The sequence below is a fragment of the Trachemys scripta genome, chromosome 21 (genome assembly GCF_013100865.1).
Source record: "Trachemys scripta elegans isolate TJP31775 chromosome 21, CAS_Tse_1.0, whole genome shotgun sequence".
Taxonomy (NCBI): domain Eukaryota; kingdom Metazoa; phylum Chordata; order Testudines; family Emydidae; genus Trachemys; species Trachemys scripta.
In genome coordinates this window covers 12,182,473-12,205,026 of record NC_048318.1, presented here as the reverse complement: position 1 = coordinate 12,205,026, position 22,554 = coordinate 12,182,473, and positions in this window count along the sequence as shown.

Genomic DNA, 22,554 nt, shown 5'->3' with positions numbered 1-22,554 from the left:
GTGCTTCCTTGACCTTGTTTCCCAGCATCATGGACAGGCTAGGTTGTTACACTGCAGAACTAACAGATCCAACCCCTGCTTTCCCAAGCTTTGCGTTCATTTTGCAGGCAGACACACATTTCCTTTGCCGTTGTCTCCAGTGAGCTGGAATAGTTGGAGCAGACATATCCCCCTAGCTTGTTCAGCGTGCTCCTTTCCCAGAGCCAGGGCTCAGCTACTCCAGCAGTCTTGGGGAATAGAAGTGTTGCTCTTACTTTCCTGTGGCAAGACCGTTTCAGGAGCTCATGCGTTGCCATAAGACTTAGCGTATGGCAATATTGTCATGCTCTGCAACTCCAGCCAGCCAGATGCCAGAGTTGTCAGCCAGCTTCCTAACAGCTGGGCATTCAAAAGCTCAGTCTTCAGCTTGAAAACCAGAAACCTTTCTCTAGTAGGAACTGCCATGCTGTGAGAGACCAGTTGTCCTTCTGTTTGCTCTGGCCAGGTGCTGGATAATTCTGACAAAAGTGTTAAACTCCAGTAATGCACCTGACCATGCAACATGACACTGGAGGCAATTGTTCTACTCTATTCAGCAAGAGTGCCGTCTCAGTTGGGGTATTGGGTCCAGTTTCGGACAAGCTGGAGAGAGTCCAGAATGATAAAAGAATTGGGCATGCATAATCCAGAGGAGACTGCAGGGGAACATGATGTGTCTTCAAATATGTAAAACATTTTTATAAAGAGGTTGGTGATCAATTGTTCTCCATGTTCACCAAGGGTAGGACAAGAAGCAAGCATGCACGTGATCTGCCACCGCCTCCAGTGCTTTATCCCTGCAGCAGCTCATCGGGAGGAGGGGGATAAGCCATGCAGGCAAGCAAGGAGAGCCAGCCTGTGACAGTTGTAGGGAAGTTACTGGGTCCGGGGAGTTATTATCTGGGGGCGCTTTCTGGGATGTGGCACTGCAAATAGAAACACTGGTTCTGAAGGTCATTTTATTTCCACCAAAGAATTTAATTAGGCTTCTATAAAGCGTTTAGATTTAGGAGTGGAGCATTTTTAGCTCCCCTGCTGGGAGTGCTCATGAATATTAAAAATGAAATAAAGATGAGAAGCTGGGGAAGAGATGGGCCTGAAGTCGTCTCTCTCTCCAGTTCCATTCTCTTTAGAGCCTGGCTCTGATGCAGCAGTTGTTATTACTCTACAGGGGAGGCCTCCATAAATTACAGGGTTACGCGGAGAAAAGCCTGTCCCTCCCAAAAAAGCTCTGTGGTAGGAAACAGCAGTGTGATCTGTGACTGCGGGCAGCCCCCTGTGGGGGAACATGCATCCTCTTGTGCCACCTGCTCGAAGCCAGCCCAAGCCGTGGGGGTGGCTGCACCTGGAGGAAGGATTGCCAGAACTTTGCTGGGAGGGGGGAAAGAGGCAGTTTCCACATTGCTAGAAACTCTGGAAGAGAAAGCAATGCAGCTGGGGAAGGAAGGGAGAAGGAACACTGCTAGTCCATGGTCTCCTGGGGAATAACTGTCAGTTCTTTCTTTCCCCTGCACCTGGAAACCAACCAGACATCCTGGCATTTACAAAGATTTCTGCAAGACATGGAGGCTCTGGGCATCCATGGAAGTGGGATAATTAGATATTAAGGAGCAGGAGAGCCACAAACTGATTGTGGCTAGTTGCTTTGCTGTCATTTCTCCGGTAAAAGCTGGATCCTGCAGTCCTAGGCAAAATTCCTGCCAGTTACGGCAGGGCCCGTGCACAGCAGGAGTTCTTGCATAAAGGATTCATGCATGCTGGAAGGAAAGCATTGACTGTGGGGAGGAGGGATAGGAGATCAGATGGCTGTGAAATCCCAAATTTATCCTCCTCAGAACCCGCCTAGGGATTTGGCTGAGAATCTAGAAGCTTGACCTGTACCATTCGTCCTGTTATTTGCCATGTGCCGTAAGAATCTACAGAACTAGAAGCTGAGATTAGGGGGGTTATGGGATGCCAATGCTTCTGCATTGCCATTGGAAGCTTAGGCTAGGTTTCTGTTGGAGGATCCTGGGAAGCTAGACACTACAGGAAGTACCGCACAGCAGGGCCTGAGTGGCGGCCTCCTGATTGGCTCGTGCTGGTATATAAACCAGGAAGCCATCATGGGGAGCTGTCTGAGCAATGATGGAAGATCACCTTCTTGCTTCTGTTCCAGATCTCACTTTTCTATGGACACTAGATGCCAGCTTCTGACCTGGGTTCATCCCTTGCTTGTTCTTTGGTCCCTCCGTACCTGACTTTCACTCCCTGGTATCCTGATCCAACTCGATCCTGATCCTCCCTGCTCATCTCCTGATTGCAACTTAGTAACTGACACGGGGCACCTGCCTGGCCCTGACGTGTGCCCTGTTTCCAGCTTTTTAGCAATATAATGGGGTGCTCATTAGAGGGAGCTGAGCAAGGTAGGAGCGACAGCGCCCGTTGTGGTTGGTGGCCAGAATAAATAAGGTGCCCTCAACAGTTTGAGAAGGAAGGCCAAGTGCAGCTTCCAACGGAGAACTCCCACTGGCATTCTGAGACTGGCCCAAACACCATGCTGCAGATACGGAGAGGCAGGTGAGTTGTGAGTCCTGTGCACACTGCGGGGGCAATGCCGGGGTGTCACAGCTCCGATAATATAAGAATGAAAGATTGTGTCCAACTTTCCTTGTACCACACGGCAAATATTCCTTCCAGCCACGTGCTGCCTTCCGAGACGGACACTCCCACTTCCGTCAAGGGGAAAGAAATGGCCTGATCATTTTTCCTCACCGTCTTCCAAAGAGGCTAGCGATTCTGGGGGCTCAACCTGAGACACCTTGGAGAGGCCTAACTACAGATGGAGGTGGCTCAGCATTTTCTGAAAATCTGGACCCTTTAAGAGGTCACCTCAAAATTCAGGCACCCCAAATGACTAGTCACCTGGTGTGCAGTTATCCGTCTTGCCTATTTCTCTCTCCCTTTTTTTTCTGTAGTTTCTCTTTTCTTATCCATCTCTCTCTCCCTCCATATCTTTCCAACTCTGCCATTTTATCCCTCTTCACATTGCTCCGATTACTTCTTGTGATCTTATTATATTAATAAATCTCCAACCCGTGAGCACTTAGAATTACATTACTTCCCACATAAAGGGGCTCTCCACGTTACTCTATCACAATTCCCTTTGATATATAGATGACATTCAAATGGTTTGACAATCTATAACTGCTCTCTTTTTGCTCTCTGGCTTCCACTTCAATCCCTCTTTCCTAATCCAAAACAGGTGTCAGGGCCGGAATGATATCCCAGTCTTTTAAACTGGAAATTAAACTTGCACTCTGTGGAGTTTGGGCATCTCCGAAAAAGAGCAGTACTTTTTTTGATGATCCCAGTGGAAAAAGGTTTTTGATTTGGCTTCTGACGGTAGTTCCTTATGGCTTCCTCAAGCAGCAGGAAGAGGTGGTGGGGAGAGTGTGTCTATCTGGAACAGAACACATTGCAGAATTAAGTGACCTTAAAGAGCGCTGTGGTCTGTGTCACTGCGAGCAAATTGACCCTGTGTTAAAATGGTTATTGTGCAGGCTCCGAGGGGGATACTGGCTGAAAGTATATTACCGCTGTGATTAAAATGTAGTGACTGTGTTCCTTCGGAGTGCGAGGGGCAGGCGTGAAGTGGAGTCACGTGTGCATGCACTCACAGGGTGGGAGGAAACTGGCCTCACTCTTCCTCCATTGCCATTAATTTTCATTACAGAGGAAATGAAATTTGGCCCAGGAGACCCCCTACGGGTCCAGAGGAGTAAGTGTCTCATGTTCTGGTAGGAAAATGCACTTTAAAACATCTTTAAGTTCCCTCCAGGTTAGTTTAAGGGCCCAGTCATAGCTTGTCATTTGGCAGGTACTTGTTACTTTGGCCTACCAGAGGGTTTTCTGTTTTGCTTATTATCCTGCTTCAGGGCATAAGTCAACCTCCAACTAATGAGGGTCAGGAAGAAAAATTTCTATGATTATTCTATGATCACCTGCTGCAGGGTTTTCTGCACCTTCTGGTCTGAGCCAATCTGGCAATTCCTGTGTTCCTATGGTATTTAAGCACTTTCACAAGAGCTCATGGAGTTTAGGGGATTCTCTTCTGCTTTTGGACGAGCACCAGCTTCTGTAATGAGCTAGTTTGAGTTGAAGGCTGAGTCACATCGCTATATGTAAAAAATGGGGATTTTTGCCCTTACCAGAAATGTTCTGCCAATGCTTTTCTAACAGAACTTTGGACGTGGGGCACAGAGAGATGAAGGGTATGTGTAAGGGGGAGAGTCCCAGAGCCCAGGCTCCAGCCCAAGTCTAAACATCTACACTGCAATTTTGTAGCTCCGCTGCCCGTGTCTGCTAACGGGGGGCAGCCATGCCATGTAGACATACCCTTAGTGACTTGCCAAAGGTCACACAGGGCATTTGTGACAGAACTGAACGTAGATCTCCAGAGTCCCCGTGCTTTAACCACAAGACCCTCTACAATAACACAATGTTGTTTATTAGCACCTCCTATTATTATTTTTTTGCATCATCACCCCTCACCCCTTCAGTTCAGAGATTCCCAGTCACCGATATGGAGAGCTCCAGCAGGTGCCCTCATTTGCCCTAACCCCATGTGCTTTCGGCCCTTATGGAACCTTATAACTCTTATCAGTGACAGGAGCCAGCAACTCAGGGAAACGCACACATCCAACAGAGATGTTCACAGGGAGCGGCTCATGCTGAACTTTCTTACTGTGCTCAAGGGATGGATGGCGCTTCCAGGGGAATTGTGACGGGGGCTATCAGGGTTCCATGAAAGTTCTCTACTCAGATTTCTTCCCTTTCGTTTGCTGCTCCACTACGGAGCTGGCTTCTGTTCCACTAGCTGTCCCAGCCTCTGGTTTGCCTTGTTCCCATTATGGCCTGTAACAGCCAGAAGCTGGGAACAACAGCTCAAGCAAACAGATACACTTTTTTTTTCATCTTCAGGGGAGAGGGTTCTCTCTCTCTCTCATATTCTCCATACACAGCAATGTCTCCCATGGGGATTCTTTATTGACTTGGATAGATTTAACAACATGCAACATGCTCAGTTTCACTCAAGTCAGGAGGAGAACCATGGGTTCCTGATTGCCAGTCCCCCAGTTCTGACCACTAGACCATGCTCTTTTAGTAGGCTAACCCTTCTCGGGCAGGAGGCTTCCAGTGCTGAGAGGTTACTGTTACGGCAAGATGATCGACCCTAGTGCCCTTGCGGGCAACACAAAGCAGTGGAGCAAATGAGTGTGTCTGACCCATTCTGGGTGCACAGGAAAGGGGAGGGGCCCTTGTGACTTCGGAGTGGGCAGCAGGCTTAGGCGATGAGACTCTTCGGTAGCAAAGGGGTTGCGGGAAGAGTTTCTCCACAGTCTCCAGGAAGGGCTCCTACTTTGGGGCAGCAAACATGGATGAGGGAGACGGAAGAAAAGGAGAGCTGAGAGCCACTCTGTTTCCTCCCTGTGGCACAGCTCACCCAGAGGGAAGCAGCAGGAGCTGCTGAAAGTTCCCTTGGCAACGTCAGGCAGCAAAGTGCCCTGCAAAACAGGAGTGGAAAGCCCTAAGCAATTTCTCTTCGGATAATAAACACTATTACTGACATGAGCAACTCTTTCTCTGCTGCTCTGCAGACCCTTCTCTCTTGCTGCCTCTCTAGCTCTGTCCATGTCTTTCCATTTCTCTCTCTCCTTCTGCAGAGTTTGAAATGGAGAAATTCAGACACGACAATGCACTGGGCAAGTAGAGCTGGGCTGACACATGACTAATCACTTGCATGTTTCGGATCAGGACGCATTGGCATGGGCTCACTAGTGGGTGTCAGGGCTTGCAACCATCCTGCCCATTCCCGGTAGCTAAATGGAAAGGAGGTCCCATCTAGATCTACATCCTGGTGTGAGGGTCCCAGTGTGGAAATGGTAGAGAACCACTCTTTTCTGTAGCTTTGCTTTGCTGGAGCTCATGTGCCATTTGTGCTGTGTTCCTGGGGGGATGTGTGATGGTGGGTTTTGTGAACTTCCACCGAAAGTCAATTTCCAAGTCATAGGGGTGAGTATTCACATACAAAGTTCTTGTCCACTCATCCAATCAGGGAGTGGTAACAGGATCATGATGAATCATCTGACCAATCCCAGCTTACCAATATAGTGCAGATAATGAATATCGTATGCTGAGAGAAAACTGCTCACGATCAGCCCATAATGTAAAAGGAAAAACACAATAAGGGGCAGGGACTGGCTTTTAGTTCTGTGTTTGTACAGCACCTAGCACAGTGAAGTCCAGGACTGGACCTCCTGGTGCTACAGCAATACAAATAACTAACACAAATAACTAATAATTCATCAAACACTTCTGATCCACTTGGCCAGTGTGTGCCACATCCCCCTTTAACATCTCATCCCTATCGAGGATAATAGCCTACTACTCCTGACAGCTAATGGACTTACTCCTTTAGTACAAGTGATAAAGGTCTGTGTTATGGATCTGAAGGTTCCAAATCCTTTTCAGAAATTTTTCATCTGCTCACAGCTATTTCTCGGGCATATAAGGAGATAGAGGATTTGTTACTTATTTCTTCAGCTTTAAGACTGAGATTGCAAATACAGGTGTCTCTGGGCAGGTATAAACCCCAGCAAAATCTTTAATGAAGAAGATCCAGCTGGGTCGCCTTACTGGTGGACTGGGATAGATACAGTCTGTCTTTTGCTTCTCCCCCAGGCCCACGACACATGTGAGAGAAGCAGCAGAAGTCGGAGCTCTCAAGAATAATGTCATCTGTGCAGTGATTAAGCTCTGCAACCAGCAGTCCCCAAACTCATCTGTAATCCTGTCTCCCTATAAAAGGAAGCCCATATATTAAGGGAGCGAGAAAGAGTGTGTCACACCTCTTATTATAAAGCTCTGCCAGGCTGTTCCCAGCTTCCAGGAAGGCGAGAGGCCAGTTCAGATTTTGCACAGTCTGCACTTGCAGAATGAGGCTTTGACACCTCGGCAGCAGTGGTTGCTCCCATCTAATACATTCGCAAAGAGGTGCCGTGAGCTCTGTATGTGGGTCAGCAAGACACTGGACCAATGGGTGGAGGTTAAACTCTTTTCAGTGCTCAAGCCAGGAGATCTGGATTTAATGTAGTCAGTCTAGGTCCCTAGTGGAACTGGCCACAGGGAGAAAAACCATCCAGTGAAACTGGAAGGAGAAGACACTGAGGAGTAGAAAAGCAGTGCTGCTTCAGGTTTGGGCAGATGAGCACTAGCAGTTCTGTATGTAGGCTCAGAGTCAGGAGGGGTCTTTTGTAGCTGCTGGGTTGAGAGGTGTGGCAGGATAGCGAAGCTATCTCGATGATGGGGAGGTTCTGATAGACACTGATGTTGCTATTGTTGGTATTATAGCATCTAGAGTAGCTAGAGTGATGCCGGTAAGGTATAGTTGAGGTGCATTGGCAAGAACTTGTGTAGATACAGTCTGTCTTCTGGTACTGGTTCATCCCCAGTGTTATTGGCCCGCTACTGGTTCATCCCCAGTGTTATTGGCCCTTTACTCATCTAAGCAGAGAAATTAGTTTGCATAACAGCCCTGGCCTGAAACACTTTGGACTTGCTCCCTGCCACCCAGGCAGCTAGTTTCCCCCATTCAGGGAATTGGCAGCTGTAGGTAAGGTGCAAAGCTCTAGATTCGGATTGGGATCTAAACTAAATACATCTAAACTTCCAGGATTTCAGGTTCCAGTGCCAAATACGCTTTCCCAACGGTGGGGAGCTTTGTCTGGCATCAGCTCACTCAGGCTATGATCTCAGGGGTTGGGCCCATCTAGGGATAATTGCTTTGAACAATCTTCCCCTTTCTTATCAATTTCACAGCTAGAGAACATGGATTTAATCATTTCTGGACTCTGTTTAAGCACGTTTCAAGGGGTCTGCAGCCAGCTGATTTCTTCAATCAGCTGATTCTTGTCCTGGCATGGAAAGGGGCAAGTGCAGTAGTCCGGTGGCAAGTGGCAAACGCTAGCCACTGCACTGGAGCAAGAAGCAGGCCTTTGTGTTTTAGGTTTCCCTGTATCTCATGGCCTTCAGATGATAGGCAGCTCCAGCAAGATGAAATTTCCTCTCCTTGACATTAAATGTAACCTTTATGGATTTTGCTCTACACATTTCTGGAATTACACAGTCACGTCTTTAATCTCAGTGGGCTTTACGTTAACATTTTTTGTTTAAGGTTTCAGCCCATCTGGATTTATCCACAAGGAGGGCCAAAATTGGGGGAGGGGGAAGGAGATGGATACGATGGCTCCTGAGAGGCAGGTTCTGGAGTGAGAGCTCACTTTCAAAATGCTGGCAGATCCTGGCTCAGGGACTGAGAAGTTTAGGACTAGGGGTGACCAAATAAGTCGGGGAGACTTTAGAACCTTCCCCCAAAGCCCAGACTGAACAGAACCCAAAACACTAGACTCGCTCAGTTAAGGATTTGCTCATTTCCTGCCCTCCTTCAGTGACTATCTCCCAACATAACACTTAGTCATATCCCCACGCGGTGCCTCAGTTTCCCCACCTGTAAAGCAGGGCCAATGATTCTGGGCCCCATTTGTAAATATAGCAATGAAGCAGCAGAGAAGAGCTACGTATTGATTTCTTATTCTTTGTTTATTTACATAGCACGGGGTGTGGGTGAAGGTCTGCTCTCCGGTGATCCTCCGCTAAAAGAACATCCCTTTGGGGCCCTTGGCAACTGGGCACATGTTAGAGCAACCTTGGAACATTTAAATATTTGCATGGGGAGGGTTCAAATTACCAACACAATTTTTTTGAAATGGTCACAGCATTGTACAAATCCTTCCCCTTTTATAATCCTCAGGAGAAGCCAAACCACTTACATTCCGCATCTCAGAGAAATATTCTAATGCCTCCACATTTCTACGGAGGAGCACGGTGTCTTTAATTAACACTCCCATGTCCTCTCCTCCTTAGTTTCTTGAGTTCCTAATATTTCTTGGATCTCATTAATGTTTTTTCAGCCAATTCAAATTTTCTCTCTAAATCAGACACTTTAACAGATAATGAGTCTAATTTATTCTCAAAAGAATCAAAGTGGGGCTTCTAAGCCTTATATGGCTGTAAAAAAAAAAATAGCCCCTAAAGTGATTTGAGACGTGGCTGTAAGAATTGAAGATTTAGCACTAGGCACTCTTCTTCCCAGTCAATTCAACACCTTCATGTAGAGTGACTGATAAGGGTGGATGCGATGGGGATTCTGAAGTTAGAGAAAATTACCTGCTTGCAACTTCAACCTGTTATGGTGTCACAGGCACATCTGTTACTGTGTCCTTCTCTAGCAAGACTTAGCCCTTGTTCTCCTGCTTGCATTTAAGGGGCAGGGTGGAAGCAAACAGAGCAGAACATATAGTTCCTTTTAGCAGGGAAACAGCCAACGTGTTAGATGCCTAAGACCTTAAATATAACATAATTAAACCCAAGGTGAGCCTGCTGTAGAATATAGAAAGTCTGTTATCCGAATCTACCTCTTGCATCTGGTCATTAACCAAATCACAGGCTCTCTTGGGCAAGGGCTGTCTTTTGACCATAGATATGAGGTTCTGATCCCAGATCGTGGCTTCTCGCTGCTACCGTAATACAAATAAATGATATAAAAGACAAGGCACAGAGAGATGAAATGACTTGCCCAGGATTACACACGCAGTATACAGCAGCCCTGGGAATAAGCCGGTGCGTTAAGCACAAGACTATCTTTCATTCTCGTGTGTGCATGGAATCAGAAGAAGAACACAAGGAGAGATGTATCTTGATATCGAATTACTAAAGCATAGCATAGACATGTTGAAGATATTCATGTTGTGCATTACTGCGCTTTGGCCTGACATCCATTACTGGGTGAACAGAAGGTGGAGAAACCAAGGGGACTATAAAGGCACCAATCCCATAGCTGTGGACCTTACTTCCATTAAGAAGGCCAGGATAAAGGGCTCACAGTAAGCACCACAAGAGCTCAGACACAGGTCATAGCAATATGTGCCGAGGTTGTATTAGGGGAGATCCCCTTGCGATGAATTGTGGTGCTTTAAAGGAGATCTTTGATTGCCCTGCGGAATCTGGAATTTGTGCTGTCCTGATGAACAGTCCTTTCCATGGCTACTTGATCCAGCCTGGGCTTGTAGAAACTACTTATAAATTGACACTAAGGACCACAGGTGGTATTAGGGGAGATAGAGAACCCTGGCCTAATTTGTGCGACTTTGGGTATGTCTGCACTTCCCCAGTGACCAGAGTAGCCTGCTATTTACAGGGAAGGGTGTTTTTTTTCCTTTAGATGAAGCGGTTTTCCTGTGGCTGCTGGGCTGAAGGTTCAGAGTGTGATCCCATCTGACCACCAAGGTCTCTAAATGTATGTGGTTGTGGTTTATGACGTAGCACTAGCCCTGAACAAAACCTCTGGCTCCAGCCCAGATGTCTTCCTTTTTAAAGGTGCCATCAGAAACCCTGGGTACAAATATCCGTAAACCGTCTTCAAAATTCAAGGTCCGGGTCCAAACATTCTGGTATGAGGCCACCTCTCCTGAGGGCTCACTCTGCAGTCAATGTGCTACCTGCAATGGAATCCTGTCTCACTTCTCTCCCACCATGACTCTACATTTCCGCTTCTGTCTCCTTAGCCATCAGGGTATTGTTCGCTGCCGCCATTCATTCCCCACCACAACAAGCAAACCCTCAAAGATTAAGTGATCTCAAAGGGCAGCACGTGAGAGAGAGTCCCAGCCTAAATTCCAGGGCCATGATTCTGCTCATTCATTCTGGAGTAAATTGGGAGTAACTCCAGTGAAGGCCCTGGAGTTACACCAATGTGAATGGGGTCAGAATCAGGTCTTGTGTGTTGAGCTGTCATTGTCTCTGATGCTAAATCTCTGAAAGGGAAACAAACAAAATCACTCTTTGTTTAAATGGCAGGAGGGAAAGCTCAACTGGAAATTTATTGGAGGAGATTTGCAGAATCCAGCAAGACCAATGGATCTTTCCGTTTAATCTGGAGCTACCAAGAAAAACATTTTAGCTGCTTGGAGTCCTCCATCGTGAAGGGGATGGTGCTGTGCATAATGGAATCCCGCCTGGGGAAAGGAGGCCTTCAGGCCGTGCAAAAAGCAGGAGAGAAAAGCCAGGCTAATGAGTTGAAAGTAAAGTAAATTCTGACTCTTGGGGTATGCCTGTACTGCATGCTCCTTATGGTGGCATGTAGCATACACTGCATGCCCCCTGGTATGGCTATAAATAGTGTAGGCAGTGAGGCACTACTTAGGTGAGTAAAGACACACCAGAGCTTAAGGGTATGTATCCTACAAAGCTCTCTGCTCGCCCCAGGAGTGCCTCTCCTCCCACGTCAGCACTGCTGTTTTTAGCAGTTTAGTGTCCCGCTGGCAGAGCCTGTCCCCACCACAGGTGTCTCAGACAAGCATGAGAACCTGTAACTACAGCTGTGTAGAAATTTTTCGACAAACCTTTTTGGGGAAAAATTTGAAATCTGGTGACAATGAAACATTTTGCGAATTTGGATTTGATCTCACCGATTCTAGGAGGGAAAAATCCAAACAAATGGAAACGTTTTGATTTTTCCAGTCACTGTTCCCTTTAATTTTGTTTTAAAAATTTTTAAAAACTTTAAAAAAATGCTCAAAATTGAAACAAAACATTTCAGCTGAAACACTTCATTTGACCCAAAACAATGTCTTCCTTTTTTAAAAGACACTTTTTTGAATTTTACCAATAAACTTGAAACATTTTTAGTTTTGGTTCAACCCAAAATGATTTTTTTCCCCTATTTTTCAGAATCATCTGGGAACTGAAAACTCTCTGTCATTTGCCAGCTCAACCTGTAACGCACATGGGCATGTGCACATACAGATATATTTAGATCCTTTATCTCAGCACATCTGCTCTCTCCCTCACCCCTGTCCTCCCTCTTCTCCCCAGTCCACTCTGCCTCTTAGCACATTCAGATCACACATTCTGTGCAAAGGGAGTCCCAGAGAGCTGGAGTGACGGCCATTACTCTGCAGTGAGCTCTTCCCTAATGCAGAGTGGCACAGGAAATAACCCTGCCAAGAAACTTACAGGGACACTGCAGAAGAGCAGCCCGCACGGGGAGTCGCCTCACGTCGCTGCTACATGTCCTCGACATTTAGAATGGCTGTAATTTCTGCCTCCCGCCTCAGTCCTACTTTGCAAATTAATTTAATAACCTGCAAGATGAACCTTCCTGAGTTGATGCAGTATCAGGAAGGGGTGGGTGGCTGCCCGGAATGTGCTTTCAGCTCCGTGCCGCTTGTTGCCATGTCTGTGGAAAGTGGTGTGGCAGGGGAGATGCGCAGTGGCCATGCGTTCACTCCGTGAGCTCCCAACAGTAAAAGGGGATGGTCTCTGATCTCAGCTGGCCGGCTCCTGACAGCAGTGGGGGAAGATGGCACAACCAGTGGGCTGTGTCAGTAACAGGCATTTTGGATGAGAGAGATGAATTTTTGAAACATGAAGGCAGTGTGCAGGAATCTCATACACTGTGTGCACTTTCTACAATGCATGTGCACTGAAGCCCCTCTCTGCTCTATATCTCATGCACCCAAAGCTCTGGAGTATGTTGTACCCGCATGCACTACAACCCTGTTGCTCAGTCTCACTCACCTGTTTAATTACCCAGATGTTGTACCGTGCAATACAGCATATTATCGTCCAGAAGCTCTGCATTAGGAACAATGCACCAGCGGATGAATGCATGTGCAAGGTCTGCTCAGGCGTGTGCATAACAAGCTCACCATTGGTACTTTGCACTGGTGTAGTATTGTCAAGCAAAGAGAGGATGCAACACAGGAGTCAAACAAGGGAAAAGAGCAGAGCCCTGCCTCCTCTTTTCCATCTTCATCCCATCACTGTCTGCTCCTCACTAATCCCATCAGGTGGAGGCGGATGAGAGAGCACCACCGAGTTAATACAGAAAACCCTAGAGCCATTTTGGCATGTGGCAAAACTGAGCCCGAGAACGAATCCAGCAGTAATGAGAGAGGAAATTACAGATAGGAGAGGAGAAACTGCCCAGCCAGCTGAGCAGGGTGAATGTCTGAGCCGACAGAAAACAAACCGAGGTGTCAGGATGGAATCAATAGTGATCGCAGCCCAGGGAGGAGGAGATGGGATTCATTACAGAAAGGATAAAACAGACATTACCAAACTAGCCTACAGAGTGTGCAGGAGAATTAGGGACTTTAACTTCCCGAGTGCTGACAGTGGCAAGGAGGATTGACAACAGATGAAATCCAACTTGCATTGCTTGGAAAAGACTTAGAGGAAGAAAAAGTTCTTTTCCCCCCATGTAGCTTTCTCTGCAATTTCCTTTCTAGTTTGTCCTTCCAGGCTGCAGGCAAACATGGCATCCGTGGCTGTTTGGGAACCAATTTTGCCTCCTTCAGATGCACTAACATGGGAGATGCTGTACAGTCAAATTACTGGTCCCAGCTATGGCCTTGATTCTGCAGTGGGATCCCTGCCAGACCGTTATGCCCTTGCAAAGCCCCAGTGGAGACATTTAAAGTCCCTTCTTAGATACTGTGACTCTTCACTGGTACAACAGTTTGCCTGCATGGATCCTGCCTGTGCCTGGATCTGTTCATGTATTGGTTCTGAGATGCCAGGGTGATGGGAACAGTATAAGAAACTACATAAGACAGAATAGGTCTACTCCATCAGAGAGGCAGTGTGGTTTCTTGGGTAGAGCATCATCATCCTACCTGTCCCCTGATAATGGAGGCAAGAAACTGCCCATCTGCTGGAAAAACAGCCAGCTTGGAGATGAATAACAAGGAGCATTTGCAGGGCTCCAGATCATATTTTCTGGACCACGTAAATTGATTTACCCGACTTCACCGAATGATTTTGCAGAGGAAATGGTTCTGGAGCTGGGAAAGCTGTCAATACCAGGGATGTTAGGGCATGACCCAATGAATGGGAAGACTCCCCTTGGTCTTTAGATCAGCATTGGTCTTGGGGTCAGGCCTTTTAGCGTGCCACAGCTGCTCCTCCCCAGTGGAAGCGATTTTTGCATTGACATCTTACACTTTCCCCAGGTAATGTGATACTTTCACAGGAAACTGGGGAAGGGAGAAGGGACTGGATGCGTTACCCTTAGAGAGAAATTACAGGCGTGAGGGCCTCAGAGTGCATGTCAGGAGCAGTCATTAGACCGTAAGCTCTTTGGGGCAGGGTCCAGCTCTTCGTTCTGAGTTTGTACAGTGCCTTGCTCAGTGGGGCTGCTGCAATACATGGCATCATCATATCTAGCTGTGAAAGCACAGGACCGGGAGTCAGGAGAGCTGGGGGGAAAGGCCCGAGGGAAACCAATGGTGACCTTGGGCACGTCCCTTGCAGTCACCTCTTTCCTCAGCTGCACAGCAGGGATGATAATCTCGTCTTCATAAAGGACTTGATAAGTCCCTGTCTGTCTTTCTTTCCCACGTTGCCAAGGGCTCTCCTTTTCTGGCTGTTGCTGTCATGCTCAAGGCCGTCACCAGGGTGGATTGCACACAGCACGACGCTATAACCCCTGTTTTGTCATTCCCAGCACTGGCCTCCTCTTTGCCCCATAGTCCCTGCTCCTCTGGGATCCCCCAGTTGCTTTCACCCCCAATAAGCACGTGATAAAGTCTGTTTCCTGAATTGATGTTCCAAGCTCCTAGCAAGTAACGGGGCACAGGGGCGGGTAAATCTATGCACTGTCCTATGCCTCATGCCGCCCCATTGATTTCAATAGGATTGAACAGTGGGGTGAGTCAGTGCAGAATCTGGCCCAGCTGATTCACCCTCTAGCCAGATGTTCCCTTTATACCCTCTGTGATGTGCCAGGGGTACAGTCCAGTGTCACCCCTGCCCTCTAATGTGGGGTGCTCTTTACAATGCTTTGCTGCTCACAAACAGTCCCTAGCATGTTGGTCACTACAAGCTATGTCTCTGTCTGCTGCAGCTTGCCAGGTATCCCTCGGCTCTTGCCAGATTTAAAGATTACCACAGGTGACCCCAATGCTCCCATTCTCAGATTTCCCCCCAGAAACATATGTCCTGTCCTGCCCAGCCCTCTCCTGGACAGAGCAAATATATCGAGTCCGTTATTCCTTCAAGGAAACAATGTGCACACAGCTTGTGGCCCCAAATGGCGTTACCCAGCTACTTCAACTGGAACACACTGGATGGGATAAAACACATTTATTAACGACAAAGAGAGATTTTAAGTGAGTACAAGCAATGAGGCAGAAACCTCAGAAATGGTTATGAGAAAAATAAAGATAAAATTCTGACTAATTCCTAACTTAACAAATTGAACCAGATTCAAGCAAAGTTTCTCACCACAGAGAATCATAGAATATCAGGGTTGGAAGGGACCTCAGGAGGTCATCTAGTCCAACCCCCTGCTCAAAGCAGGACCAATTCCCAACTAAATCAGCAGCCTTACTGACCAGACTCTGAAGGTCAAAATCCCTTCTTCCCAGAGTCCAAGGGAGGCTTCCTTTGTTTCTTGAGATGCAGAGAATGTGATGGGCAGGGAGGGGGGCCTTGGGGTGTCTGTCCCTCCTTTTTTTTTTTTTTTTTTTATTTCAATCCCCCTCTTGAAAAACATTTCTAGCTGAGAACCAGGAGCCAAAGAGTCTATGTGGAAGGAGATTCCCTGATGGGTTTTTCCACCTCTTTGAACTTCCTTTGTCTTCCTTTCCTGGTTGTCCTCCCTTTTGTTAACTGCTTAAATGCAAACTAAGCAGAGCACAGATTCCTTTGTTTAGGACAGACCTGTTTGCCAGCTTCTGTTTGTGCCGGGCTGTTGGGTTCGGAATATGTGTTTATAACACCAGACAGGGAATCTTATCACTCCACAATGTTGCCACACACTTTATCAGGATAATGCTGACCAGCAAATTATTAGTTTTCAAATGATACCTTACACCGCATAATGGTGACAATAGTGTGTAGGGCATGAATACAGGGGTGTATTCTGTCCTCACATTGAGAGAGGCATGTGTTCCTTTCTGACTGCGTAGCTGGGAATTGGCAGGCACATCAAAGTTGGTGTCTTGAAAAAGCAGCACAGGGGATGTAGAGCAGAAAGACTCAGAGAAGCACAGATGGCTTTGGTGGCGGCCGTTTGCGGGAGAATCAAGAGGAAATCCATCATCCTCCAGTTGTCTCTGAAATCCCTTGTGGAGCTGGGGATGCACAGGAGCTGGCTGTAGGGGCCTTCTGGCCAAGGCGTGGCTGCTAGATCCAATGCAACAGGAGGATGCTGCAACAGGGCCCTTGAACTCCAGCTGCACAATTTAGCAGGCTCCGGTGCATTCGCCTTGGGAACCTCCGTGTGCTGTAGAACAGAAGGCGCTGATTGCAGGGAGTGAAGGGGAGAGCAGGCAGTGAGAACAGAAAAGAAAAGTTAAGAGTGCTGGGCAGGCACTGTGGGGACCTGGTCTGCTCTCCTTTCTAATTGCTACTTAAGGGAGGTGATTTTTGTTAGCAGTTCTGCCGGACAGCCTTGGTGGGACTCAAAACAAAAGCCACGCCTGTGCTTTGGGCTACACATAGGAGCCACACCGGTTGAAACGTTGAACTGGTTTAACGAAACCACTGCCACGTGGCGTGTGGATGCTCTGATACTGGTTTAAACCTGGCCCATGCTGCTTTAGCTAGCGCCTGTGATTTACAGATTCGTCACACAGGTGTAACTTCTGTTCAGATGAGCCCATGTTCTTTGCCGTCTCAGACGGGGAGCGTAGGTCCTGGCATCTGTGTATCCTACCACACTCAAAAACTCCGAGGGCACATTTCAGCACTAGCGCATTGATCACACGCCTCCCGATTTCGGGAGGGCCTGAGACCTCATACCCTCTGCCTAGTGTGAATCACAGTCCTCGTGCTGCAGGGTGGAGTCTACTTGTATGCAGCTTTCCCTCCAATATGCTTGGAGTTTCATGCCCCTTAAAGGCAGGAGATGCGGTTGCCAAAGTGACAGAGCAACAAGACCTTTCCCATTACAGGAAAATATTTGGCAGGTGCTTTCAGTAGCCAGATGTTTTGCAGTGTCCTCCCCCTCTCACTGCTTCCGACCTACATGAGACAGAAAAGGATGGTGTCTAATGGTATCTCTTGACTCAGCTGATCTGCTGCCTGGGAATCCTAGCATCATATCTGTTTGTTTTACTGCCCATGGCAAGATTCTGCTCTTCCTAGCATGGCAAATCCAGTAGTGTGTAGGTCTCCTGTCTCACACGCCCCTCAGGGTCTGCAATAGAGGAGATCTGGGGCCAACCAATGGTATCCCTTCTCCTTGTGCGCCTCATTTATGGATTTTGACAAGAAGTTAGCACTAGTGGAAGGTGTTGCATTGGAAGCCTTGGAGACCAGAGTGCTCTGTTTAGCCACAGCAAACTGGCCTCTCAATGTAGCCTGAAGGGACCCCCACCAGCAGTGACAGGGGACTTCTGTCTCCATGGACCACTCAACCATTGGCCTCTCTGCTGAGTTGGCCAAGAAGGCTCCCAAGTAGCACCATGCTCTGGGATCATGTTTGCGAGGTGGGTAAAATGCAGAAAGCAGGGGAGCTCTGTGACCAGGAGTGCCCCAGGAACACATGGCTCCTAGGGCACTGACAGCCCATTCTCCAGCTGAGTTTTTGCCACCTGGCGAGCTAGAGCAGGGCACCCGCTGTCCTAGTTGCAGGCACCCTGGGTTGTGGCACACCGTGTTGAATACTGGGATAAGTTTGGAGATCCCTGGATAGTTCCAGCACTTTATCAGCTACTGGAGATTCTGGCTGGGAAGCGGAGCCTGGAGAGCAAGGCCAGTGCAGACTAGGACAGATGCGATCTTTGTTCAGGCTTCCCTGCAGGCTCGGTAGTGGCAGGGGCAGATGGAAGGGGCTGTAGAGAGGATATGGGTGAACCCTGGCTCTGATTCCCTCTGCAGAGCCCTGCTAGTACCAAGCATCATTTGGAACGTCTCCTGGGCAGCTCTGGTGTGTTCTCTCCAAAGGGTCTGTAAACATGGTGCTGGATGCATGTACCTGTCAGGGAGAATTTGGGGTGGAACCAACAGACGAGTCTTGGGAGTTTGAAACTGAGTTCCCCGGGCACCCCCTGAGGGATGGTGCAGAGAGGAAATCCTCACGAGCAGCCCATGTGGAAGACCGTCACCGAGATGGGGGGGAGGCTGAGCTTTCGGTGCCTCACAATACCCACAGCAGCTGTTCCTTTCCAGTGTGCCCTGGATGCAGCCAAGATAGCACCCGGTGCAGCTGCCTGTGAGATTGGATTCCAAGTGCAGGCTCAGTCGCTTTGTTCAGCAAGCACTGTGTGCGGCCCAGAGCTTGCCCTCGCCTGCGTTTTCTAATGTGCGCAGTGGTGCTTTGCAGCTACAGCGTGTGCTGGATGCTTTTTCCTCTCTGCTTCACTTGGAGTCTAACTCCTTCCTCCTCCCTTTGCCCTCTTTCCAGCTGAAATGCAGTTGGGACCGGAGTCAGTGCACATTCTGGTGACAGTAACTTTCCACCCCAGTGAGCAGAAAATGCTGGGGGGGTCTCTGGAGTTATCTTTCCTCTTCCGCATCACTGATCCCACCTTGCTGAAGGGACCAGCAAGGCTGCCGGAGAAGATAGTTCTGAGCAACCGCTTTGCACTAGCCTCAGGTGACGCTTCCTGGTGGCTTCCTTGTGACCAGCCAATTGGCAACTTCCTGGATTCTGGAACAGGAAAGAGCATCTTCTTTGATTGTGGGAAAACAATGAAGTCCTTTCTCCTCCCATCCGCAGAGCGGGATTGAGAACCAAACCTGGGGTCAGGGCATGTGACTTCCAAGCCAGGATCCAGATGCAAACAACCAGTGCTTAATTTGTGCCAGAGTTTGCCAGGGCTGAGCCCTGGCACCTCTGGTTGGCTATTCATAGCTCCAGCAACTCAGGACTCACTACATCAGTTATGAAAGTAAAAAACTTGCTTGAGCTCTGGCACCTCTTTCATTACAAATTAAGCCTGCAAGCAACCCCTACCTTTATAATGGAATATAGGAACACACATTTCCAGACTGGATCAGACTTACCCCCCTCTGTAACAGTGGCCAGAACCAGCTGTTTCAGAGGAAGATGGGCTAATCCTAAACCCTCGATCCAAATGCCATCAAATGCTGGTGCTCAGACACCATGTAGACAGACCGATCGGGAGGTACAGATTGAAGCCTAGACCTATTGGTTTGGGGCAGAGCCTTCTCAGCAGCCGAGTGAAGTGTGTGAAACTGCCTCCCAGCCAATGTTCTACATGGCCACGCGCTGGCTGTTTTCAGAACTTGCTGTCGATCCTCTCGGTCTGGTCTCGTAGCTCCCTCCCACTGCTCCCACCTACACTCCCATGCAGAAGGTTGATTTGCAGCTGAGCCATTTGGTGCTGGTTTGGGTTAATCCATGTATTTTTAGTGCACTCTGAGGATGGGTGCTTAGTACAGTGCATTAATAATACTGTGCAGCAGCTGAATGCATAGACAGATTTTCAAAAGAGCTTTGACCATTGGGGGCCCAATGACTGCTGGGCACTTTTAAAAATCAGGCCCATTTGTGGGTGCTCAGGCCTTGAAAATCTTAGTGGGCTGTTTTGAAATTCAGCTTATCCTGCGCATGCGTTAGCAAATACCTGTGTGCACGGGTGTATTAGCTAGAGATGCTGCTAGGTATTAGCACAGTCTGAGTTAATGCCTGCTGCAGGTATTAGAATAGCCTCTGCTTGCAAATTTGCAGGCAAGGGTAGTCGGGGTTTGCCGCTCCTGTAGGTACAAACATTGTTTGTGGGTTGCATCATTTGAGGCACTGGCAAAATCCAGGCTGGCCCTTTTCCATTATTTAGCACCACTCTTGAGCATAACCACATCTGCTTTACTTATTCTCCTAATAGCCCTTCTTCAGGATAAGAAATACAGTGTCAAACTCCCCATGTTCTATATCAAGCCACTTTATGTATCTCTCTCCAAGGGATAGGCGGAGGATCAAGTAGTAAGGGAATGAGGTGATAAAAAAAAATTGGGCACTCAGTTAACAATCAAAAGGAATTTAAAAAAAGAGAGACATCAATCTGCTTCCACCTGGGTTGGGAGATACAGACAGATCGATCGGGCTAGAGCAGTGCCGGCTTCATCCTCCACTCCCTGAAATTCTCCTGAAGGAAAGAACCCAGCATCCTCTCTTTCCCCATCTCCCTGCATAGGTGATAAATCAAGGTGAACTGTCTCCCCCGTGCCTTGTTTCTCCAAGGTAAGCCTAGACCCCAGGCCTGCAGGAAGGGATCTGTGTGGAACACAGAAGATGGATGGTTGCTTCATATAGAGTCTCTGGGAAAGGAACATGTCAGAATGACGAATATTCCCAAGACTTTTTAACTGACTCAGAAGAAAGTGGTAGAGAAACTCCCCCAGGCCTGGCCATGGGGTCAAGGAGAGGAGGAGAGTATTTAGCAAGAGTCAGATATTCTGCCAAGCAGGAGGTAGATGCAAAAGAGGAGGAGTTTGACCCAGCAGTTATTTTTCATCTTCTGCTTTCAGGAACAATGTCTCCTGCACTGGGAAGTCACTCCCTCTGTGTGTCCGAGACCAGATGGAGACACAGAATGAAGTGATTTGAAGAGATGCACATGCAACCTGCCCAGTCCACAATAGTTCTAATCCCAGCCAAGCCCCTAGTTCATGGGGCAGCTGCCATCCTGCTCAGGACTGGGAATTGAACCCAGGACCATTTGAGCTAAAATCACCAGCAGCTACACTGTGAGCTACAAGACAAGAACCTACAGCGGGTGCTGTAACAGGCTCATATCCTGCAGGTCAGCCTGTTCTACAGCTAGGAACAAGCTGCAAAATCTGCCTTCAGATTTCCGAAGTTCAGGGCATTACCTCCCTGGTTACAGGGGAGCTATTTGCAGCAAGACCTGAGTCCCTTGCATCATGTGTTGTCCACCTGTGCACAGTGGGAACTGAACTTTGCGGAGAGCATTCATTTGGTAGCAGTTTGCACCACGTTGCACAGATGTGTAAATGACAACACAAGAGTCCAGCCAGGGGAGAATCCATCCCTACCTCTGCACTGCCTGGACACCCCCGCGGCACTGGCTAAGCTCCCCAAGTCCTTTACCTGCACCCACGGGCCTCTGCATATAAACTGAGATGGAGGAGAGAAGGCACAGGGCTCTTGTGAATGGTGAGCCTTTTTCCCTAGACTGGGTGACAGCTGGGATTCCCCTCCTCCCCCCATGACTTCATTACACTTTCCTGGCCAACACTCCCTATGCCAGGGATGAGCAGGATGCGGCAGTCTCAGCTAATCCCTGATTAAATATTTCATGCTTCTGATTGAGAAAACCAGAGGGGCCCGGGGATGTGCGTGTCTGGACAGCATGCACAAACTTCTTAACTCCCTCCAGAGTCACAGGGGAGGAGCGGGTGGGACAAGCTCATGGGGAAACTCAGTCCAGCCACCAGATGGTTTAAACCACTCGACCTCGGCCAAAATAATTCACCAGCACAATCGGCAGCTGACTCCCTTTGCCCCAGCTAGAGACTGGGGTGTTGGGAACTCACCCGGGCTGGCATTTACATTTCACACGGACTGAGGCTGGCATTTTCCAAACAACCTAAGGGAGTTAGGTGTTTATGTCCCAGGGAAAGTGGGCTACCTAGATCCTCTAGAAGCCCAGCCTAAAACCTGGCCATCCGCGACCCACTGCTTTCCCTCTGCATGGAATATTGCTGACTGTTCCAAAGCGATCAGTAAAATCCGACATACTCTCTCTGCTGCCGCCTTCCACTCTCCTGGCCCCCTTTTACTCTGTGTTTGTACAGCACCTAGCACAATGGGATGCTGAGCAATGCCACTAATGAGCCCAGTTCTCCTCTCACGTACCACCAGGGTAACTCCTTTGACCTTGACAGAGTTACAGCTGATCTACAACGGCAGGGGGGAGAGGAGTGTCAAGACCGACTAGTCCCCTTTGGCCTGGGAGGCAGTGGAGCCTGGAACTCCAGCAATCTTGGCTCTGGTCCTGGCTCTGCCACTGGATGACCTTGGGCAAGTCACTTAACTGCTCCGTGCCTCAGTTTCCCCATATGCGACATGGGGGCAATGCTCTATATCTATAACATATATATCATATATAATATTCCTTTGCAAAGTTCAGTGAGATCTGTGAAGAGCAAGGTATTATTATTAATATAGATACTCATACTTTTACTTAGATTGTAAGCGCTTTGAAGCGGGGACTGGCTTTTTATGCTGGGTGTGTACAGTGCCTAGCACAATGGGGTTCTGGTCCATGACTGGGGCCAGGGCTGGCTCTAACTTTTTTGCTGCCCCAAGCAGCAAAAAAAAGTGCCTCCCCCTGAGCCCTGGCGCCCCTCCCCTCCGCGCCGCCGGAGCCCGCCCCCCCGCCGAGCGCCGCCGGAACCCCCCCCCAGCGCCGCGCCGCCCCCCCGAGCACCGCGCCGCCA